Source organism: Chelonia mydas, chromosome 3 (genome assembly GCF_015237465.2).
Source record: "Chelonia mydas isolate rCheMyd1 chromosome 3, rCheMyd1.pri.v2, whole genome shotgun sequence".
Classification (NCBI taxonomy): Eukaryota; Metazoa; Chordata; order Testudines; family Cheloniidae; genus Chelonia; species Chelonia mydas.
In genome coordinates, this window is record NC_057851.1 from 100078194 (window position 1) to 100084193 (window position 6000).

The window sequence follows — 6000 nt, forward strand, 5'->3', positions numbered from 1 at the left end:
ATAAAGTCAACTGTTTTTTGAGAATCTAAGTGCATCTCCACCCACAAGTCAGGAAGGAGTAAAAGTGAAGGACTTCATTTGTAGATGAGAAGAATTTTGTTGCAAGCCAGTACATGTTGCTGCAAACCTCATAGATCCAAGGTTCAAAGGTAGTAATGGTAGTGATGTTACAGCATTGACTGGACTGCTAAACAACCAAACACACTTAGCACTGGATATTGGAAAAGTACTTTCAAATGTTGCAGAGTACAGAACATCTTCAGATAGTTGGTCCAGGAGTGCAGTCTGGGAATTTGCCAAGCGTATTGCTCCTACAACACGGTAGCAAGACTTTTGTACAACACAACCTCTGACTTCTCATCTGCTTCGGATTCCTCCATTTTCTGCAGCATTTGAAAGAAACTGGTCCATATTTGGAAATATGCACACAAAATCAAGAAATAGGCTAACATGCGAAAGAGTTCAGAAGCTTGCTTCATTTGGTAAATCTTCAGTTTATTGAAATACTTGAAGATCATTGTGAAAGTTCAGAATCAGAAGTTGTGGATCTTTCAGAAATAGATTCTGATTAGAGGAATCACAAGGAAAAACTTGAGCTATGCTAGCGTTTCCAAGATTATATTAGTAACTAAATTGTTTAAGTTATATTATTCTTGTTTATTTATAAGATGGCTTTTTTTGCCTACAGCTATGTCATTTACTGTGTAATGATAATGCACTATTAAGGAGTCAGGTGTTTACTATAAAATTTGGATATATACTAGGGCTGTCAAGTGATTAAAAAATGTAATCGCGATTAATCATATGATTAATTGCACTGTTAAACAATAATAGAATACCATTTATTTAAATATTTTTGGATGTTTTCTACATTTTCAAATATATTGATTTCAGTTACAACAGAGAATAAAAAGTCTACAGTGCTCACTCTTTATTTATTTTTGTTTACAAATATTTGCACTGTAAAAAACCAAAAGAAATAATATTTTTCAATTCACCTAATACAAATACTGCAGTAAAATTGCTTTATCATGAAAGTTGAACTTACAAATGTAGAATTGTGTAAAAAAAAAACCTGCATTCAAAAATAAAACATAAAATTTTAGAGCCTGCAAGGCCACTCAGTCCTACTCCTTGTTCAGCCAATAGCTCAGACAAACAAGTTTGTCTACATTTGCAGGAGATAATGCTTCTTGATTACAATGTCACCTGAAAGTGAGAACAGGTGTTCTCATGGCACTGTTGTAGCCGGCGTCGCAAGATATTTACATGCCAGATGTGCTAAAGATTCATACGTTCCTTCATGCTTCAACCACCATTCCAGGAGACATGCATCCATGCTGATGACGGGTTCTGCTCAATAACAATCCAAAGCAGTGCGCACCGATGCATGTTCATTTTCATTATCTGAGTCAGATGCCATAAGCATAAGGTTGATTTTCTTTTTTGGTGGTTTGGGTTCTATAGTTTCTGCATCGGAGTGTTGCTCTTTTAAGACTTTTGAAAGCATGCTCCATACCCCGTATCCCTCAGATTTGGAAGGCACTTCAGATTCTTAAATCTTGGGTCGAGTGCTGTACCTATCTTTAGAAATCTCACATTGGTACCTTCTTTGCGTTTTGTCAAATCTGCAGTGAAAATGTTCTTAAAATGAACAACATGTGCTGGGTCATCATCCGAGACTGCTATAACATGAAGTATATGGCAGAATGCGGGTAAAACAGAGTAGGGGGCATACAATTTTCCCCCAAGGAGTTCAGTCACAAATTTAATTAACACATTATTTTTTTAACAAGCGTCTTCAGCATAGAAGCATGTCCTCTGGAATGGTGGCTGAAGCATGAAGGGGTATATGAATGTTTAGCATATCTGGCACATAAATACCTTGCAATGCACAAAAGTGCAATGCAAATGCCTTGTTCTCACTTTCTGGTGACATTGTAAATAAGAAGAGGGCAGCATTAGCAACTGTAAATGTAAACAAACTTGTTTGTCTCAGCAACTGGCTGAACAAGAAGTAGGCCTGAGTGGACTTGTAGGCTCTGAAGTTTTACGTTGTTTTGTTTTTGAGTGCAGTTATGTAACAAAAAAAAGTCTACATTTGTAAGTTGCACTTTCACGACAAAGGGATTGCACTACAGTACTTATATGAGGTGAACTGAAAAATACTGTTTGTTTATCATTTTTACAATGCATATATTTGTAATAAAAATAACATACACTTTGATTTCAATTACAACACACAATATAATATATATGAAAATGCAGAAAAACATCCAAAATATTTAATAAATTTCAATTGGTATTCTGTTGTTTACCAGTGTGATTAAAACTGCGATTAATTGCAATTAATTGTGTTAATCACGATTAATTTTTTTGAGTTGATCGTGTGAGTTAACTGCGATTAATCAACAGCCCTAATATATACCCAAATTTACTAATGTTGCATAATGTTGTTCTGTGTTAATGATATTATAAAGAATATGTATAGGGATGTTCATTTTCCAACCTTTTACTCTAGAAACATGAGTTTCTTCTGTATCTGCATTATAACATCAGATCTCTCTTTACATACTATTTCTACAGATATAAATTTCCTTTTTGTTTACAGTTCAACAATATTGATGCTTTTAATTTTCAACATTTTAATTATTTTTCTTCTTTTAGAGATATGTCAACAGGCAAAAAATATATTCTTAAGTACCTTAGCATGCAGCTCCATCTCTGACACTTGGTATATTTGTCATTATTCAAACTCAAAGAATTTATACTTATTTCATAAATATACCTAGCAGTACTTTTTAATGGGCTAACTAAATTCACATAATACATTTCTCATTCTTAATGAAGTAAATAAAGTTTAGTGTCAATGAGTTTTCAATTTCCCCCAAAACTTTTCCCCAAAATTTCTGGGGGGTTTTCAGGGGGGAATGGGGCTTTTCCCCATACCTGCAAAATTTCTGGAAATTTTACATCTGTAACTGAGGCTTCAGAGAAAATCAATGCAGTGGTAAAGTATCCTGACAGAAGCTTTTATTATTTACCAGAATTACATAATAGATTATTTTACCTTGATAGTAATTTATTCTTTTTCTTTATAAAGTGGGCAGGTTTACAATGCCCAACCAGCGTGATTTATATGGCAACAGTCACAGTGGAATTTGTTAGTGACACTGGTCTTTTGAAGTAATATGCCAAGGAGAAAAAATATAAGAAAAAATGTTTTAGCTTTTCCCCTACTATATTATACAGTTGTAATTTGAAAATGAATTTATAAGAGCAATGAAAGCCTTTAAAAGCCTAAGATTATCACAGAATTATGGTAAATTTAGGGCCCAATCTTGCAAAGTGCTGAGCACCCTCCCCTTCCTGTACTGTGTCTGCAGGGTCAGGTTTCTAGTGCTATGAAAGGAGCAGTCCTGGTCTCTGGCAGTCTTGTAAACTGAAGTCTCTTAAAGAAGAACAACACAGGTTTCAGAGTAACAGCCATGTTAGTCTGTATTCGCAAAAAGAAAAGGAGTACTTGTGGCACCTTAGAGACTAACCAATTTATTTGAGCATAAGCTTTCGTGAGCTACAGCTCACTTCATCGGATGCATACTGTGGAAAGTGTAGAAGATCTTTTTATACACACAAAACATGAAAAAATACCTCCCCCCACCCCACTCTCCTGCTGGTAATAGCTTATCTAAAGTGATCACTCTCCTTACAATGTGTATGATAATCAAGTTGGGCCATTTCCAGCACAAATCCAGGGTTTAAAAAGAACGTCGGGGGGGGGGGGGTAGGAAAAAACAAGGGGAAATAGGTTACCTTGCATAATGACTTAGCCACTCCCAGTCTCTATTCAAGCCTAAGTTAATTGTGTCCAATTTGCAAATGAATTCCAATTCACACATTGTAAGGAGAGTGGTCACTTTAGATAAGCTATTACCAGCAGGAGAGTGAGTTTGTGGGGGGGCGGGGGGTGAGAAAACCTGGATTTGTGCTGGAAATGGCCCAACTTGATTATCATACACATTGTAAGGAGAGTGATCACTTTAGATAAGCTATTACCAGCAGGAGAGTGGGATGGGGGGAGGTATTTTTTCATGCTTTGTGTGTATAAAAAGATCTTCTACGCTTTCCACAGTATGCATCCGATGAAGTGAGCTGTAGCTCACGAAAGCTTATGCTCAAATAAATTGGTTAGTCTCTAAGGTGCCACAAGTACTCCTTTTCTTTTTAAGTACAACACAGTAATTAGCAGTGCAAGCTCACATACATCTTCCTACCCATGTGCTTCAATGCCTAGGGGTGAAAAGGTACGTTAGTTTCCATACCAGTTCAATCTTTGTGGAGATGCCAATGTTAGTGATTGCAATTCAGGAAGGCATGTAAGCACTTTCCTGAATAGGGATGAAATTAAGTATATGCTTATGCATGCATAACTTTAAGGACATGCTTAAAACCCATTGACTTCTATTGGACTTAAGCATATACTTAAATGTAAATACATGCGTATGTGTTCCTGAATAAGGGCAAGTATCATTTATAATGTGGGGTTGTTTTTGTTTTTGTCTTCTTAATGTGGACACCTTTTCTCCAGGAGCTAAAATTACTAAGATCCAGAAGTCCTTCAAAATTTGCTACAGTCTTTCACCTCAGCCAAAGCCATATAAGCTACCTTTGAAATAGTTTCTTGTATTGAAAACTTGAGAAACAAACATCTGAAAAAACTCTAGTCCATTTGAAAGCCTTTTCTAGAGTCTATCCAATTTCTGGCTTTCAGGTGCTTTAAGAAGTTCAAGCCAGGACTGCTTTAAGGGTACAAGTTGTGGAGAGCTGGACTGAAGCTGAAACCAGAAGTTAGCAAACCACTGAGATCTAGTATTTTTAGGGATTTTAAGGCTTCTAGAATTTTAATTGGTAATTTTATTATTCATTTTAAATGGACTGTAATTAAATAAAGAAAAGTTGTGAAAAATCCCTTATATCAGTTTGTATTGCAGTATGTTAGACTGTCTACATTAGCAGTGTATGGCAAGACATAATATATACAACTTGAACATAAGGAATTAGTTAAATCTATTTGTTTAATTGCCAGAGAACTGGGATTCAGGTCCTGCCTGAATCTGACAGTCTTACTGGGAGAAATCCTGGCCCTGTTGAAGTCAGTGGAGATTTTTCCATTGACTTCAGTACAGTCAGGATTTCATCCACTGTCTCTCCTGGGACATGTATTGTAACCTCTGTGCCTCACTGTCCTCATCAGTAAAATAAGACTAATATACATTAGCTCAGGAGGCTGTTGTGATACTAAATTAATTAATATATGTAAAGCAGTTTGATGTCTCAGAGGGAAGGTTTTAAGTGGCAAGTACAAGTATCCACCTCAACACTAGGTGGCAGTGTAGCAACACATCTCATCTAATTTCTCAACTATTACCATAACACTGGCTCTTAAATTTTCTGACAGTAGGTATACAATTACTATGTTTGATCTTTTTAGCATATTACTGTTTCATTTATACAATTAACATGTCATACTGCCAGTGTGGATACATTTTAATTATTTTCATCTTACACTCCTTAGGATACCATTTTAAGGGAGACTAATTATGAAGAAAGTTTTTTATCTCCCTATTGTCTACCGTAATTAACATTTCCTTTATAGATTACTTTCCACAGCACAGTCTTTCCTTAGAAAATCCTAAGAAAGATATTCTTTTATTCTGTTATTTGTTTCTTTTATTTGCCAGACATCTTCATTTTTTTTTAATCCTCTTGTAACTGGGATGCATTTGGAGTTGTTAGTTCTTATGTCTACACTACGAAATTAGGTCGAATTTATAGAAGTCGGCTTTTTAGAAATCATTTTTATATATTCGAGTGTGTGTGTCCCCATAGAAAATGCTCTAAGTGCATTAAGTGCATTAACTCGGCCGAGTGCTTCCACAATACCGAGGCAAGTGTCGATTTCCGGAGTGCTGCACTGTGGGTAGCTATCCCACAGTTCCC